The sequence below is a fragment of the Sus scrofa genome, chromosome 5 (assembly GCF_000003025.6).
Source record: "Sus scrofa isolate TJ Tabasco breed Duroc chromosome 5, Sscrofa11.1, whole genome shotgun sequence".
NCBI lineage: Eukaryota > Metazoa > Chordata > Mammalia > Artiodactyla > Suidae > Sus > Sus scrofa.
This window is the reverse complement of record NC_010447.5, coordinates 24,693,773-24,712,978: the sequence shown is the minus strand read 5'-3', so window position 1 is coordinate 24,712,978 and position 19,206 is coordinate 24,693,773. Positions and strand designations below refer to the sequence as shown.

The window sequence follows — 19,206 nt, the reverse complement described above, 5'->3', positions numbered from 1 at the left end:
GCCGTAGACACTTAACTCTGTGGCTCCAGGCGCTCCACTTCAGATTTTAGTTTTGACCCAGAGGGTAAACAAGTCTGGTAAAGAGAACTGTAGGTCCAAATCGGTCGGCGCACGCTTCATTCGCCCCCAAGTGCTTTGGCGCCTAACCTAAGAGCCTAATCTAAGAGCCAGGTGTGTGGTAGCTCTGTTCAGATACCCCGGGGAGTGGTGCAACCTGTAGGTGAGGCAGGCAGTGCGAAACGAGAAGAACTTGGCCGAAAGCAGGGAGAGAAGTCTCCTTGTGAGCTTGGAGACAAGTTGTTGGACCGTTTTTTCAGTTGAAATCTTTTGGCGGGCGCGAGGGGAGAGGGGATGGCAGTGTTGGAGATTAGACTCGCCAGCCAGGTATCACTCTGAGGGGGAAAATACGGTTTACCCCGTGCGTGAAGGAGTAGCACTCAGAAGACCTTGCACGTAGGAAAGAAATGAAAGTCATTTGTAAATGATTCAAATTATTTAATTCTTCAAAATAGGATTTAGTTATTCGACAATACGTGGTGCTAGTGATAATGGTAATTCCAGTCTTGGTTTGGTTTCTTCTACCTTTATTTTTACTCCGTGTCTCCAACATATTTCCGGGAAAGTTAGAAAGAGGAAGGGCTGGAAATGAACATTTACATCGGGTTCCTTTAATATTTTTAAGGTTGAAGTAAAGTACTACTTAGAAACAAACAACCCAGAAGAATAAACGTGGGCTTGGTTTTGAGCATTCCTAGTCCAGTTTTTCTGTCAATTTAACTGCCTCTCCCCAATTCCTGCTCCAAAAAAGTGAAAAAGATAAAATGTTACATTAATCTAAGATAAAAATATAACTTCCTAGACGTTTTCCTTGTTTATTCTAGAAATTAGATCATTTCTAAAAAGCCAAGATAATTTAGTTAAAATAACTGGAATTTGGAAGCCTGAAGGACAAAGAATCAAAAAAACAAGATGGTAGTTATAATAAAATAATTATTTATTAAATAGTTATCATTGTCGGTCACTGTTCTTTTTATATGGATTATCTCAATGAATACAATCACTCTATTACATTATTCACATTTTACAAATTTGGAAACAATTTAAGTCATTTGGCTAAATTCACATTGCCTTACTTCTGCCAAAGCTAGTCTGTAGGCTTGGACAAAACTTGAATTTTAGTTTCTGCAGTTACAAAATAGAAATAAAATCAACTTTTTATTACTGATAGAAGATTTAGGTGAGATGATATATGTGAAGTTGATAATATGATATGAATAAAATGATGGCCAATATTAGTAACTTCAAAAAGTTTGGAAAACAGTATTGCAGAGAGACAGGTAGTTTGGAAACTAAGGAACTAAGGCAAAACTTCCAGATAGGACTTTAGACTTATTTTAAGCTAAAAATTGTAAACTGACATTTATGTAAGATATAATAGTTTTTTGATAATGATGGATAATATAGTCAAACAGTAACTTTAAACTTTTCATTTCATTGCAAAAAAGAATGTTAAATTTTAAAAAGGAACAACATCAAGATACACATATCAAGGTCATGTTCTTGGGGGCATGCTTCTGACATTTTTCCAGCTCAATCATCATTTTTATTTTCTTTAAAAGGAGAAGGAGAAAGACGATGCATTTCTTGAATTTTGACCCCACTCTCCCTTTTCCTTGCCTTTGATTTTTCTTTTTCATCTTGTAGTCCTGTGTTTTTCACAGCCCCATATTCTTGGCCTATTTAGCCCACTGCCAAACTCTTAAACATCACTACCTATATCATTATATGTATTATAATTGTAGCAAGTTTTCATTTTAAATCCTGTTTTTCCAACAATTAAAACTCTGAATCCAGTTAATCTACTGCCCCAGTGTCAATATTTGGGTGTTCATTTCTAAATTGCCTTGTTGCTATGGTTGGGCATGCTATGTAAATATTTAGTTGGCTTAGAAAGGAATCTGGGAGTTCCCATCCTGGCTCTTTGGTTAACAAATCCGACTAGGAACCATGAGGTTTCAGGTTCGATCCCTGGCCTTGCTCAGTGGGTTAAGGATCCAACGTTGCCTTGATGCAGCTTGGATCACGTGTTGCTGTGGCTTTGGTGTAGCCCAGCAGCTACTGCTCCAATTAGACCCCAAGCCTGGGAACCTCCATATGCCGCAGGAGTGGCCCTAGAAAAGGCAAAAAGACAAAAAGACAAAAAAAAAAAAAAAAAAAAAGGAAGGAATCTGAAAAGAGAGTTAGGTGGGAATAAATCCAATCAATTTCTCCTATGACATGCAGTATTACTATTCTTCAGAAGTTGAGAAAAAGTACAATTTAGGGGAAAAGCAAATCATATAAACAGAACTTGTAATGTTTTTGGTAAAATTTCTACCTTGATTTCTATTTATAAGGTGAAATAACAATGGGAGAAGTAAAGGATAGCAATATACTCAATATTCCAATGACTCATGTTTTACAATAAGTGACCTAGTGAAAACATAACAATGTACAAACTCATAAAACCCAAACATATACTACATTCCCACAGCCTCATATTCCAGGTTCTCTGCACTTTCATTCCTCAGCTATGTAATGTCTTTTCGCTTTTTTCTGTCTTTTTTCATTCCTCTCCCTTTTCTCCATTTCAAACATGTCTGAGACATTCTTTTCTTTTTTTCTTTTAAAGCCCAGCAGCTTTGTCATCACCTCTGTAGCATTTCAAGTACTACTTCAATAGGAATCCTTCCCATCTTTGTGACCTTTCCCAAAGAACATGGTATATGCCTCTATTTGGAGCATTTTCTGATGCTTCACAGTATGGGTATATTACAATTTGGTTCTATCTCCCCTGTCTTTTAGGCTGTGGAAGGGCAGAGATGACCGTTTACTCATGTTTGTAATCTTCCAGCATCCAGCACAAATTCCTCCAGATAGAAGGTAATTAATAACATTTGCCAAATGGAGGAAAGAGATGATAGAGTGATTTTAAGCAACAGATGGCAGAGGCAGTTGGAGCTAACAATATCCATGATCTGCAAGACACTGCATTTCCTGGCTTCTCTCACTGTTCTACTGGGGCCATGTGACGAGTTCTAACTAATAGTGCTTGAATGAAAGCAGTTTATGTCACTTCTGGGTAAAGGGCATGAAGACTGAGTAAGTCTCTTCCGTTCCTGCCTTTTTCTGCTTTAATAGCCTCATGTTTCAGATGGAGTCGCTACAACATGGAGTTGCTAAAAGATAAAGACAGGCTGCTTGACTTACACTGGCCTCTGTGTGAGCAAGAAACCATCATTATGTCTAGTCACTGAGATTTCAGGATTTATTTGTTAAGAGAACATAGCCTACCCTATTCTGACCAATACAAGGTGTTATTTAATGTGATTATAAATCATAATGGTATAAAGGCCCAATGAAACAGTGGGCTTACAAGAATGCTCTAATGTGTTAAGTCAAGGCTAAAAACATATATTCTCACAACCCCAAGTTGATATATAACAGCCTTTTTCTGGCAAGACTCTGTGAGAGCAAAGCAGGGGGGCGTTGTGTGTGTGTGTGTGTGTGTGTGTGTGTGTGTGTGTGTGTGTGTGTGTGTGTGTGTGTTTACTACACACAATAGACTGGCTTTAACTAAGGGCAAAAGACCAAATATCCCAAAATATTCTCCTCGGCCTAAGTGAAGATGAACGTGTACCTGCCATCCAGTAGTAACATCCTGTGACCGAGATTGTAGCTGGCTAGCATCTGTGAGCATGATCACTCTGACCTGGTTTCATACAATATACAAAATATGAAAAACATCATTCTACTTCTTCTAGATGTATATCTTGAGTGCATTCATATAGGCTACTCTGGAAATCTCTTCTGTGGAAGCCTCTCATAGAATTATGGAGAAAGCAAATCTATTCTCAGTTTACAAGAAATAAAAAAGGAAATGCAGTCATGTTGAACATGGCTGTATGGTGTGCCTTTCAGTAACTATACAAGAGGGAGTTCCCTGGTGGCTCAGCAGGTTAAGGATCTGGCTTTGTCACTGCTGTGGCTCTAGTTATAGCTCTGGCACGGGTTCAAGCCCTGGCCTGGGAATTTCCATATGTGTGGTAGAAGCCAAAAAAATAAAATAAAAAAAAATAATAACTATACAAGAGCCCCAAAAGGTCTTTTGTCAAAATAAACAAATGACTCTTGAGGTGCCAAAAATCTGGTAATGGATTCTGCATTTAAATTCCTGTCCATTGGCATTTTTCTAATTTTACAATTTATTTGATGCTATGCATAAAGTAAGCTTAATGGATTCTGGTTATAATCCTAATTATTGATGCCTTCATCTGAATATGTTAATTATTCTGAAAGCACACAAAATTAAAAACTTGTATTAAATGTTTTATAATAAACTATAAACTTGGCTGGCAGGGATCTTATAAATATTGGATTATAAGCATTTAATATTTAATGAATTTTATTAAATAAATGAATGATGCCTGAATATGGTACCAAGGAACCTAGATTTCAGTGCCGTTTTCTGTACATGTGGTCTTAGATGGGTCACTTAACCTTAGCTTCACTTTTTAGAACTCTGATACTTTCAAGCACTTCATGGGTGCAAAGATCAACAGAGAGTATGAGGACTCAACAAATGAAGAAAATATTTATGTCTCGTGAAGGTTTTTTTTTTTTTCTAATTAACCAGAAAATAAACATTCATTTTAAGTATTTTAGAGACTAATTTTTATCAAGATGCATAAGAATGCAACCATAAAGTTACCCCCTTAACTTGTAACTTTGTATAACTTGCCCTGTGCCTGGAATGTCCTTGAAGGATTAGTCATTGTTTGCATTTACATAAGGCCTCATAGGTCACAAGAGAGTTTCATGTTAAAATACTTTCGGCTACCTGCTTCTCAGTAAACTAGATTTTCAACTGCCCTTTCTTTGTTTTATTTGCCTAAAGTTAGAGCCATGTTGTCATTTTGTTTTCCACTCAGGGAATCTTTTTTCTGATTTCCATCTGCCAGGAATTGACTGGAACTGGGTATTTGTTTTGTGCTGTTTTGCCATGTCTTTCTAATTGATTTTGTAATGTCGCTTCAAGGGGAGCTTGTTGATTGTGATCTTAAGTTATCACTTACAATTTTTTTCCCAAGAAATAATCTGGGTGAGATTTGCTATGTGAGATGTGATGTAGGTTTCAAATCCATATGTTTGGATAAAATGTGCCTCTACTCTTTAGCCCCTGTAGCTTGTTCTGGAGCCTAGCAATGTAGGTGTCCACTTGATATTTATAGATTTTTTTCCCCCTTGGTTCACCATAATTTCATTTCTCAATACAGGCCCTGAGTCATGGAATTCAATCTTCATGAGTTTTATTCATTAGACATCTTTATTAAGCAACTGTTACATGATAGGCACTGGAATAAGCTTTTTAGAGCTAAGTAGTGGTTTCTTTAAGCAGACAGTACACAAATTTTCAGATTTATTATAATCCTAATGCTATGATTACACCCACTCCATAATTATGTTTGCACATACACATCAGAGTATAAATATTGGGATATTAGTTTTATTGAATGATATTCCTTATAAGTTTTTTCAGTCTGAACTGAAAGGGGAATATACTAGTTATCGAGTTGAAGCTTTATCCAGAGATTGAGAAACATGTTTCAAAAAAATCCATGTCAGGTTTTTTCTCAGCAGCCTTTGTGAAGGAGAATGAGTTTTCTTTCCTGATTCCAAAGACTCAAACAACAATTGTGGATTTCTTTGTCACTATACCGGCTTTATTTTATTGTAAATAAACTTTATTGACCTATAACTTACATTCAAATGCATGCGTTTTAAGTGTATGGTTTGGTATATTTTGACAAATCTGTATACTTATTTAATCACTACTCTAATCAAGATGGAGAGCTTTTCCATCATCCCAGAAAATTCCCTTACGCTATTTTTATTCAATGCTCCCTGAACCCAGGTGGTTGCTAATCTGTTTTTTATCATCATAGGCTGTTTGGTTTTCCATGCCCTAAAATGTTATATAAATAGAACAACATCATAGGTACCCTTTTGTATTTGGCTTCTTTTATTCTCTATATTTACATTTAATTCATCCATGTAGTTGTGTTTATGCATCCTTTGTTTTTCCTTTCCTTATTGGGTATGTGATATTGTGTGGAAATGCCATGGTATTTTATTCAATTCACATGTTGAAAGATATTTGGATTATTTTTTTGGCCAAGCCCACAGCATGTGGAAGTTCCCAGGCCAGGGATCAAACCCTTATGACAGCAGCAACCTGAGCCACAGCAGTGACAACACCAGATCCTTAACCCACTGTACCACAAGGGAACTCCATGGATTATTTTTATTATTTACTTCTATGAATATTTAAATATAAATATTTCTGTGGACATGTGTTAGCAGGTTTGACCTTTAATACATAATATAAAAAATGTTTGAGAAAGCAGTATAATATCTGACCTGAGTACTTCACATACTAGGCATCTGAATAACTGGCTACAGGTCTGGTCGGACAATTTACTAATGCACTACTTTGCAAAGACACAAATATGCTTAAGATTCACTTTCTTCATAAGTAGTAAAAATTTGATTTGATTATTAAGAAGAATCAACAGGGAGTTCCCGTTGTGGTGAAGGAGAAACAATCCAACTAGTAGTATCCATGAGGATGCCTGTTTGATCCCTGGCCTTGCTCAGTGGGTTAAGTATCAGTGTTGCTGTGAGCTGTGGTGTAGGTGGCAGATGTGGCAAGGATCCAGTGTTTCTGTGCTGCTGTGGTGTAGGCTGGCAGCTGCACAATTTGACCCCTAGATTGGGACCTTCCATATGCCTCAGGAGCAGCCCTAAAAAAGCAAAAAAAGAGTCAACCAGATGATACAATAGATGAAATTGATTTCTAAATTATATAAAGCTTAACAAAAATGAAAGGAGGTATTATCATGTAAAATATGTACATATTTAGGAAATAGTATTTCAGAAAAAAAATTACATAATAAATAAAGCAAATTGGTGTGACATGATTTGAATGGGAAAAGAAAATGTAATATTAGTATTTGATATTTGTATTCTGCTAAGTGAACTAAGTCAAAGACAAATATTATATGCTATCACTTATATGTAGAATCTAAAAAACACAGCAAACTAGTGAATAAAACAAAAAAGAAGCAGACTCACAAATATATAGAACAAACTAGTGGTTACCAGTGGGGAGAGGGAAGAGGGGAGAGACAACATAGGGTTAGAGGGGAAAAAAAGGGGGTATCATGGGACTATATGAAATCATATGTATGAAACTTTTGAAAATTATGAAGCACTATAGAATTTAAGGAATATTTCATTCAATAAGAAAATTAAATTTAAAAAGATTTTATATTTGATTTAAGTTTATCTTCTTAATCAATTTTTAAAGAACAAGTTGGACAATCACAAAATTCAGAAATAGCTTTATATAGAAAAATTCATCACTTCACTGGCACCTTACTTAAATAGATTTCTATTCAGTTAAGATTAACTGCAGGAAGCACCATTCATCATATGGGAGCTACTCCATTGCAGAGTAGAGCATAAAAAGATATTCTCTTCCTCTGTCATTCAACCAGATTTAAGAATAAAATTCCTCATAGCTGTTCTAAAGACAATTGTATTTATTATTTTCACTCTAGTTATGGGATCTTTAAAGATTATCCATTTTTTCATTTGAGAGCATTTTCCCCTTCCTTTCTACTCCGGTTACTATTTTTGTGGAAAAATTTAAAAATTGTGGTATAAACCAACAAGAGTGTATCATGCTCATGTATTCTGTTTGCAGAACAGGGACCACTTATCTCTGCTCCATTGTGTCTGTAGCTTCAACTAGAAAGGTTGGAACACAGGATCCTAATCTATTTAGGTACATCTTCAGTCACATGTCTAAGTTGGAATATCTCGAAGACTGGACTCTTTTGGGTGTCCTTATTGAAACACTCAGACATGGCTTCTCCTTATGGCCTGAGGTTTTTACAGTGTGATGGCTGTGATCCTAAAGCCAGCCCACTGAGAGCTAGCCTTCCAAGACCCAGCTAGAAGTTCACCAAAATTCAAGAGTTACTTGGGGTCTCTTCCATCGCATTCTGCTGTTAACTAGCAAGACTTCAGTTAGTACTGATTTCCCATTACTGCTGTAGCAAATTATCACCAATTTAGTGGCCTAAAACAACACACATTTAGGAACACATAGTTCTCTAAGTCAGAAGTCTGAGTCAGTTTGATTCCTCTGCTCTGGGCCTTACAATCTGGGGGAAATTTTGTTTCCAAATCATTCAGGTTGCTTGCAGAATTTAGGTCCTTGCAATTATAGGGCTGAGGTCCTCATTTCCGGGGTGACTTTAAACTTCTGAAGGTCATCTTTATTCTTCATTGCTTTGAGCCTTCATCTTTGAAAAGCAACAGTGCCTGGAGTCTTTCTCATGCTTTGTATCTCTCTTTCTCTTCATTGCACCTGTTTTCTTACCCTCAGATGGAGAAAGTTCTCCGCTTTTAAGGGTTCTCGTGGTTAGATTGGGCCCACCTAGATAATTGCCCTATTTGAAGATCCATCATCACCTTACATCTGCAAATTCCCTTTTGCCCTGTGAACAATGTATATGCACAGTCTCTAGGGTCGAGTGTGAATATCTTTGGGAAGGCATTCTACCTACCACATAAGAGAAGAAGAATTAGACTCCACCTTTATTTTATTTTTGTTTTTATTTTTTTGGCCATGCCCATGCCATGTGGAAGTTCCCAGACCAGGGGTTGAACCCAAGCCATAGCAGTGATAAGGCTGAATCCGTGGGCCACCAGGGAACTCTTAGACTCCACCTTTAGAGAAGAAATAGCAAAGATACATTTTTGGAAAACCCATGGGATAGGAGATGTTTTGGAAAATGCAATGTGCTACACTTTCCTCCTTAGGTCTTTTTCTCTATCCCTTTTTCTGACTGGAAACTGGGAGAATTCTAGTAGAAAACTGCTAAATAGTAAATGGACCTGCTTATAGCTTTCCCTAGGAAAACCAGATCTGATACCGAGGGAAAGAGCTAGGTGGTTTTCTGTTTGTTTCTCAATTTTTTTGTTTTGTCTCTTAGGTTTGGAAACTTAATTCCATGTGGCAGACACAATTGTGTTCCTTAGATCCCAGATGCAGCCCAGATGAAGAAAGCACGATTAGCAGGAAACTTCCACATGTCAGCAACTTCAAGTTCTGCCTTAGCCACAGGAAGTCACATTGTCTGAGGTCACCTCCTGTTTTGGGTAGTCTGCATCTGGTGACTGAGTGTAGCAGATGTATTAAAATCCAGTCATTGAAGTTCCCACTGTGGCACAACGGGACTGGTGGTGTGCCTGCAGCACCAGGATGCAGGTTCGATCCCCAGCACAGCAGTGGGTTAAACCATCTGGCATTGCCCCAGCTGATCCCTGGCCTGGGAACTCCATATGCCACAGGGAGGCCAAAAATGAAAGAAAAAAAAAAAACCCTGTCATTAAAGAATGGATATATTTTTAACAAATATATATATATGATTTGCTTTGCTGTATCCCTGAAATGAATGCAACATTGTAAGTCAATTATACTTCAATAAAATTTTTTAAAAACCCAGTCATTTTGACCCAATGTGAGATATGCTAGCAGGCAATAATTGTTCCAGAGATCTCTTCTGGTTTATGTTACAGTTGGATTTCCTCTTCTGCCCAATCATACTAACCCACCTCTCCCTTCTTATGTGTTGATTACTAATAAATATGTTGACCCCAAACTTCTCAGAATCTGTGTTAGGTAATCTAGCCTTTGAAAGATGGTGCCAGGAAAGGCCTGAGAAAGCAGGTGGAACTATAGACTTTTAGGGACTGTCATTTGTCTCACTCACCTCCCACTTCTTACAAATCCTCTCAGAAGAGAGACCCACCAGAATCCTGCTCCGCTAGGAGATGCTTCTTGAACATATATAGAGAGGTATGTGCCAGTGAGTGCAAAGGGTGAACTGTGATAGATATGAAGATGTGATAGATACCCAGATGCCCTACAAGGACTGAGGTGCTGCAGGGATTCCATCACCAGACAGCCTCCCAGTGTCAGTTCTTCAGAGTCTGTCTCAACTGCAGCAAACTACTTCTCCTGCACCTAGAGATAGATCAAGGCAGGGGTGGAAAGTCCTGGCCATCTTGTCCCACTGGACATGTTAGGCACCCTGGGCTTCATGTACCTACCTATTTACTGTCACAGTAGGTTAATGAAACATCAATAGATGTTCATGGAGATCACCAGAGTTCCCTCCAGAGCTCTAGGCTGAATTGGACAAGGTTGGGTTGGGTCCATCACAGTTGGATTTTTTCCCTCTGCCCAGTCTCACTTATACTCCTTCCCCTTCTCTAATAAACACTTTACTCACTAAGTGCAGGGGTGGTATTTGCTTCTAGAGCATGTAACCTACAACATACCAGCTTTTAAAAGGCAAACTGGGCACAATATCCTTTTATCTCTGCCTTGAGGATCCATGTTCAAGACACAGAATTATATGAAATTCCTGCACATAAAGAATACACGGTCTCATCAAACCAGTAATTGAAAAATCAAGTTAATATGCAATTTCCCATCCCTTTTCTCTTTTAAAACTCTGATCATCTCTTAATCCACATGCTATAGTTTAAAGTTGTTATGGATTAGATCACTCACATTCTTTTTGAAAACTCCTATTACCATGCTCTTCTTTCTAAGTGATTCATGTTTATTTTTAATATTTTTTATTTAAGTTTAATGAAGTAAATTTTCCTCCAGGAAAATTCACCCTTTTTTAGGTAAATTGTCTTAAGAGATTTGACAGATACTTACAGTCCTGTAACTCCCACCAGAATCAAGTCATCAATCTACTTTTTCCATTCCTGGTCCCAAGCAACTACTGATTTGGGTTTTTGTTTTATACATCTTAACAGTTTTCTTTGTCTTTCTTTTTCATTTTTTTCCTCTGCAACTTTTCAGCGCTGGTTGTTCATTATATTTTCTAACTCTTTGTTAAAGACTTCTTGTAAATTCTCACTTCATGCATCCATTCTTTTTCTGAGTTTTCGGATCACATTTATTTTATTTGGCTGCACCTGTGGCCTATGGAAGTTCCTGGGCCAGGGTTTGAATCCAAGCTGCAGCTGAGACTGACACCACAGCTGTGGCAATGCTAGATCCTTAACCCACTACTCCAGGCTGGGGATCCAACCTGCACCTCCACAGCTACCCCAGGGGCTTCAGAGACAAAGCAGGGTCTTTAACCCTCCTGTACCACAATGAGAACTCCTTGGATCACCTTAATGATCATTATTTTAAACTCTTTTTTGGGTAGATTGCCTGTCTCCATGTCACTTAGTTGTTCTGGGTTTTTGTCTTGTTCCTTCATCTGAAACATTTCCCTCTGCAGTCTCATTTTGTCTAGATTTGTGTTTGGATTTTTATGTATGTGGAGAGTTAGTTATGTTTCTCGATTTTGGAGAAGTTGCCCTCTGTAGGGGGTGTCGTATGTGTCTCAGCAGTACATTCCCGTCTTCTCACTGAAGCGCCAGGGACCAGCTGGTGCCAGGGTAGGTTCTGATCTGAGTTTGCCAAATGGGTTCTATAAGCTGCTGGATTGCAGTACTTTTGCCTTTGTTGTCTGCTCCTGGTGGAGGAGGCTGGTCTAGAGGCCTGTGTAGGTTTTCTGGTGGGAGGGATTGATGCCTGCCCACTGGGGGGGGCGGAGCTGGGTCTTGGCCCTGTGAAAGGGAGTGTCTAGATGTAGGGAAGTCTGTCTGCTGAGAGGCGAGGCTGCAGTTCAGCCCCACGGTTTTTTTGGCCTGCGGCATCCCAGCCTTGTAGCCTACAGACTGTTGAGGAGCAGGGCAGGTCTTGATGCTAATTACCTAAGCATGATAGCTGCCTCCAGCAAGAGTTCAAGTAGATGAACCTTCCTCCCCATTTCTGCCACCAGCTTTCACCCCGGAGAGAGCCACAGCCACCTCCTGCCTCCCGCCTCGCCAGGAGACCCTCCAATACTAGCAGGTAGGTCTGAATGACCCAGAAATCTATGAAGTCACTGCTTTTTCCCTGGATCCCAGTGCCCATGATACCTTGTGTGTGCCCTCCAAGAGTGGAGTCTCTGTTTCCCCCAGTTCTGTGCAGCTCCTGCCATCAAGCCTTACTGGCCTTCAGGCCAAATACTCTGGGGGGCTCCTCCTCCTGATGCCAGAACCCCAGGCTGTGGAGCCTGATATGAGGCTCAGAACTCTCACTCCTGTGGGAGAACTTCTGCAATGTAATTGTTCCTCAGTTTGTGGGTCTCCCACCTGGAGAGCAGGTGTCTAGAGTACACCCCTCCTACTATCTTGTTGGGTCTCTTCCATATGACTTTGGATGTAGAATATTGTTTTGGTAGGTTCCAGTCTTTTTCAGTGGTTCAGCGGTTGTGATTTGGGTGTGCTGGTGAGAGCAGGTGAGTTCAAGTTCCTTTAACTATGCCACACCATCTTGTCAATAACATCTGCAACTTTTTTTCCTTTCTCTTGACAATTTATCCTCTTGCGCCGTCATGCCTGGTAGTTTAGGCTGATTCCAATTCAGTGACAACAGGGTAAATAAACCCTCAGGAAATGGCTCCCTTGCATCTTCTGGAGCATCTTATACTTACCTGACGGGCATTTCTGCTGCTACATGACATGATGTGTTAATTCCACTTCTATATTACCTGGCCTGGAGCTTTATCTTCTGCCTTTTCCAATCAGTCAAGCTAGCTCCTTCTTTCTCAGAGTTCATTGCTTTAAGGGTCTCAAAGATTCCCCACCTGAACTGAGTAATCACATAGAGGCTCCAGGACTCATGAAATCAAATGAGTTTATGTTTCAACTCTGGCGGCTCTGACTATATCACTTACTTTCTTCCTATAAGTTTCAGATTTAAATGGCTTACTGCTTCATTAAACAGTAAGTCCATTTAACAGGAAACACCTTTACTACTAGAACTTGAACTAAAATTATAAAGGATAAAAGGTTTATTTTTAGATAGTAGGAACTAATCCTAATTAGGATTAAGAACTAATCCTAATTCCTCAAGCTACACCTGGATGATTAAAATACTCTCCTAAAATGGGTAATGGTATTCCACCTTCATCATTTTATCCTTTGCAAAAGCATCAGTATTCTCTTTCTTGCTGTTAAAATCTTCTAATGAAAGTGAAGGGTTAGAAAGAGAAGGTGAAAGAGAAACTATGTATGGCCTTCGTGACATTTAAAATGGTATGCAGGTTCACTTAAAGCAATACCTCTGTTCCCCACCCAGTGTGATACAAAAGATTCTCTTTTGAGAAACCCTTTCAGGGAAAAAATATAGATGTACAGTGTCTCCACTTCTGTTATAATGACAATTTATAGTTCATATATTTTCCCATCCAGCCAGGGAGAAATATAATAGGAGAGTGTTATTTGGAGATTAGGGAAGTCCTGTGTTCTTATTCTTTATATAGTCTGAGAAAAGAAATCAAGTATGCAATACTATTTGCCTTATTGAGTCATAACATCCTTCATCCACATAAGAATCCAAGGAGGGTAATCTACAAAGTCTATAATTCAGGTCTGGATGAAAATAATTATCTGCCCCTATTTCACAGAAAACATCTGGTTTTCTTGTTGCTATTTAGCTCATAAACCTATTTGTTCTCAGTCCCAATTGATTTCATTTGAGCAAATATGCTTAATATTTATTTTCATTTTCTAAATCACAAATATAATTAGCCTTAATCTTGAGCTTTGATTTATTATTCATTTTATGGATGGAAATGTTGCAACATTCTGGGTAAATTTTCAAACAAAGCTGTCCCTGTGTCTTTCCTGACTGATCTCCTGAACGTAATTTTTATATGTACAAAAATAAACTAATGGGTAATACTTGACAGCTGTTCCTTACAAGTTAAAACTGGAATTGATGACTAATCAACATACCTGAAAGTAGAAATACTTGATTGCAATTATATTTTAAGATGGTACTCCTGTGACTTTAAAATAGCTGAGGCCTGTTCTTTGCTTTATATCAACCAGATCTATATGTAACCTCACAAACAGAATCAATAATTCAGCAAATAGCTGCAGAGGGTTTATGTGCAACAAAAGTGGAAATAATAGATATTTCATGAGTGTTCACAATGTATCAGGAATGATGATAAACTGTTCATATACATGATTTAGTTAATCTTCATAATAAACGTAGAGAAATACTTTTTTTCCTCTTTGCAAGAAAGGAAAGTGAAGCATATAAATCTGAGGTCTGTACTCAAGTCACACAGCATCTCAATAACATCTACTCTATTGAAGGCTGCCTGATTCTGGGGTTTGTGCTATTACCTAATATGCCATAGTATTATGCTCTTTTAGGTCATAGGTGCAAAGATGAATAAGAAGTCCTCCTTGCCTCAGAGAGTTTAGTAGATAATCTAATTAGAACATTTATATACTTAAAATTCAAGGTGGAAAGAAATGACCAGCATAGGAGTCCAGATTAAGCAGTCTGCCAATTAAGCCTAGAGTGGATGGATGAAGCAATCTCTTATAGCTTAAGGAATCGAGGATTGGCTTCTTGCAGGAAAGAAGAGTAGCAAAAGTAGGGTAGTAGTTATAAATATGAAGTGCTTGGATTCAAATCATAGCTCTCCTACTTCTTAGCAGCATGATCTTGAGCAACTCATAGGGGCTTCATGTCTTTATCTGTAAAGTGTAGATAATAGTAATTTCTTTATAGGGTCATTGTGAAAATTGAAAGATCCAATATTTATAAAGAAGAATCATGCCTGGCACATACTATGCATCTGTTGGTTTAAATTTTTTTTTGAACAGCACCTTAAAAAACAGGAAGGTTGGAGTTCCCGTCGTGGCGCAGTGGTTAACGAATCCGACTAGGAACCATGAGGTTGCGGGTTCGGTCCCTGCCCTTGCTCAGTGGGTTAACGATCTGGCGTTGCCGTGAGCTGTGGTGTAGGTTGCAGACGCCGCTCGGATCCCGCGTTGCTATGGCTCTGGCGTAGGCCGGTGGCTGTAGCTCCAATTCGACCCCTAGCCTGGGAACCTCCATATGCCGCAGGAGAGGCCCAAGAAATGGCAAAAAGACAAAAAAAAAAAAAAAAAAAAAAAAAAAAAAAAACAGGAAGGAAATTGCTTTCTAACATGGAGAAAAATGAAATAAGGGGTAGGATTTATCATTCTCTGTGGGGGCAGATCCTTCCAGTCACCATGAAATATATGATTTACATTCTTTGTGTGTGTGTGTGTGTGTGTGTGTGTGTGTGTGTGTGTGTATTTTTAGGGCCCCACCCTCCGCATATGGAGGTTCCCAGGCTAGGGGTCTAATTGGAGCTGTAGCTGCCGCCCTTCGCTGTAACCCACTGAGCGAGGCCAGGGATCAAACCCACAACCTCATGGTTCCTAGTTGGATTTATTTCCGCTGTGCCATGACGGGAAACTCCTGATTTATATTTTAAAGTAAAGATTCTGTTACTCAGAGAGATAATAGTTACACCTAAATTCATGGAATACATATGACAGAACCAGTCTAATTCGTAACACTTGGGTGATTCACAAAACTGACTCTAAAGTTCCATATTCATTCCTCCTACTGCCTTTAACTAAGCCTGTTCTTTATTTATATCCCTCCAGTCATTAGGTCTTGCCATGTGCACATCCATAATCTCTCCTGAATCTACCTTCTCTTCTCAGTTCCAACTGTCTCTGCCTTATTAAGGATTACCAATCTCTACTCCCTTTAAATTATTCTCCTAACTCTCTGCCTCTTCCCTCTCTCTCTCCCCTTCATCTCTCCCCCTTCTCCCCTCCAACCCTCACCTCATTTTCATTTTAAAGAACAGACTTGACTCTTTCACTTCACAGATCATATATCCAAAAGCTTCACAATGCCAGTAGAATGCAATCCATATTTAAAAAAACAAACAAAACAAATGAACATCTGTGTTTAATCCCTCACACAATGATTCTGGCTTTGTGAGGTGAATATTCCACTTTGCCCTCTTGGCAGTCCAATATGCCTGTTGTGCTCTCTCTCTGCTATCTGGTCAACCTCGCCTCTTGACTGTATTTATAACATGGTGTAATCCATCTTTCTAGTAGTAGATTTCTAGGGAAAAACAAAACAAAACAAAAAAACACCTAGATACACACGTGAAGGACTTAACGACAAAATGGACACAGCGATCACAGTCCCCATAGCTTAAACGAAAGACCAGAAACTTCAAAGTCTTGTTTAAAGGAAGAATTTGTAACAGTAGAGAAAACTTTTGTTTTCTTTTTCCTTTTAACTGTACACTCTGAGAGTTGAGGGGAGTGCTTTTGGAAGGGCTGGATACTGTGTTCTCAGAAGTTTGGAAATGTATTTAAAAACATTCTTTCTTTGAAAAGAAATCCATACCTACTTCCTGCCCACAGCAGTCTGAAGCTGGACCTGGTAAAGAAACTTAGAAAGCAGGGAAGGAAAGAAAGAATGCTAATTTCTGAAGCTGTACATTCACCATTTGGTAAACCAAAGATACCTAAGATCCCCCACAAGTGAATCAGATGCCAAGGAATGTACCTGGGCTTGAGCTGTCGTCTCAAAGGCCCACTACTTAAGAAAGTCTTTTATGTACCTTCTGGAGACGGAATCTGAAGAAAGATAGCAAGAGGTCAGCTGTGCATTTGCACGCGTCAGGAAACTGAGTTCACACAGGGCTGGATTAAATAGCACTTAGCAAGTAAAACTTTTGCCTACTTTCCTTCCATCCTTGCTCTGCTCCTGGCAGTGCAAATAGCAGAAAATAAGTGAAGGAGAACACATTCAATTCCTTCTTTGCCAGGGTGGGTCTCAGGGGAGTCAGGCAGGAGAAAGGCCTAAAATGAAGGAAGAAACTTTAACTTGAAAGAGATGGATGTTTAATGAAGGATAGATATGGAAGTTCCCAGGCGAGGGGTTGAATTGGAGCTGCAGCTGCTGGCATACGCCACAGCCATAGCAATGCCAGATCTCAGCCACATCTGTGACCTACAAGGCAGCTCGCAACAATGCTGGACACTTTAACCCACTGAGCGAGGCCAGGGGTCAAACCCACATCCTCACGGATACTAGTTGGGTTCTTAACTCACTGAGCTGCAACGGGAAACTCCCAGACTTCTTAGTTCTAAAGAGTGGTGGCTAAGTTGTGGGGTCTTCCTGAGATTTCCCTAATAGGGAGAGTAAATCTGACATGGTGTATTTTAAGATAGGAAAAAAAATGAAACAATATATTGTTTATCCCGCCATATTTGCTCATTTAATAAACCATTTGTTTATAGAATCCTCCTCAGCGGCATCTAAACTTGCTTTAAACTCTACCATTTATAAAAAGCCAAAGGAAAATACTAATTAGATCTTTTCTCTATGCTATTCTTTTTTTGGGGGGGGCCAAGAATTGTCACATTTTTTTTAAAATTGAAATAAAGTTGAATTACAGTATTGTGTTAATTTCTGCTGCACAGCAACGTGACTCAGTTATATGTGTATATTCCTTTTCACATTCTTTTACATTTTGGTTTATCATGGAATATTAAATATAGTTTCCTGTGCTAGGACCTTGTTATTTATCCGTCCTTTATACAATAGTTTACCTCTGCTCATCCCAAACTCTCATTCCTTCCCTCCTCCAGCCCCTAGCTCTTTGGCAACCACAAGTCTGTTCTCTATGTCTGTGAGTCGTTTTCGTTTCATAGATGTGTTCATTTATGTCTTTTGTTTGTTTATTTGTTTCATTTACTTTTTAGGCCTGCACCCATGGTATAACGGAAGTTCTCAGTCTAGGGGTGGAATCAGAACTGCAGCTGCCAGCCTACACCACAGCTCATGGCAATGCCAGATCCTCCCTTGCCACTGGGAGGTGCAAGGCATTGAACCCATATCCTCATGGATACTAGTCAGGTTTATTATCACCAAGCCACAATGGGAACTCTATTTGTGTTGTACTTTAGATTCCACATATAAGTGATATCATATGGTATGTTGTTCACCAGGCAATGATAATCTCTGTGTCCATCCAGGTTGCTGAGAATGGCATTATTTTGCTCCTTTTATGACTGAGTAGTATTCCATTGTATATATGTATCATACCTTCTTTTATCCATTGATTTGTCAATCTAGGTTACTTTCATGCCTTGGCTATTGTAAGTAGTGCAGCTATGAACAGAGAGGTGCATGTATATTTTCCTTTTTTTTTTTTTTTTCTTTTCAGGGCTGCACCTATGGCATATAGAGATTTCCATACTAGGGGTTTAATCAGCTACAGCTGCTGGCCTACGGCAGAGTCACAGCAATGCCAGATCTGAGCCACATCTGTGACCTACACCACAGCTCATGGCAACACCAGATCCTTAACCCACTGAACAAGTACAGGGATCAAACCCGCATCCTCGTGGTTGCTAGTCGGATTCACTTCCTCTGCACCACGACAGGAAGTCCCTGTATTTTCAAATTATAGTTTTGTCTGGGTATATGCCTAAGAATCTACACAATTCTTAAATGCTTTTTTGCAGTGCAGCTCTTTGAAGAAGTTATATGTACCACCCATCTCCACTACCTCTATCACCTCCCCTCTAATTATTCCTTGGCAATGTGTAGTCTGCTAATCACCTTCCCTTTCCTGAAGCATATTTTGATAACCTTCATTTTCTAACTCCAGCAGATATTATTTAGCATTTTATTTGCCTTCTTATTTGACACTTGTGAACTCCATCCTTGAAACTCACTCTTCCACTAAAATCCACTCTCTGTTTTTCTCCCACTTTGTTGCCTGGCATTTTCAGTCTTCTTGTAAGATCATCATCTTCTACAATTAGGTGTTGAAGTTGCTTCTGGCTTGGCCATAGACTATCTTTTCATGTTATATATAACCTTCTTCAGTAAACTTAATAATATCTGCAGCTTTGGTAATCTTCCAGATGCCAAATTTCCCACTTTATTTTAAGCCTATGTAGTTAACATCTGACTTCATATTTCCATTTAACATCTCAAACATATTTCCAACTTCACATGTCTAGAAATAATCCTATATTCTTTTTCCTCTGATCTGTGTCTCTTTCAAAGTTCCATTTTTCTTCAAATAGTAACACTGTTCATTCAGTTCTACAAGCCACAGATATTTAAGTTTTCTCTGACATCTTCCTCTTGGT

General features: G+C 38.9%; 2 long non-coding RNA genes across 5 annotated transcripts in view; both read left to right on the top strand.

Moving 5' to 3' along the window:
• On the top strand, positions 84-9,385 carry LOC102167026. Its single transcript, XR_002343996.1, has 3 exons — positions 84-171; positions 2,845-2,922; positions 9,105-9,385. It is a non-coding gene; the product is annotated as an uncharacterized LOC102167026 (long non-coding RNA).
• The window catches only part of LOC102165929, a 159,633-nt gene continuing 151,631 nt past the window's right edge, over positions 11,205-19,206 (top strand). For 3 of the 4 annotated variants that reach the window (XR_002343995.1, XR_001308718.2, XR_001308715.2), the window contains exon 1: positions 11,594-12,040. This is a non-coding gene — a long non-coding RNA (uncharacterized LOC102165929). The other variant, XR_002343994.1, reaches the window with a different exon arrangement.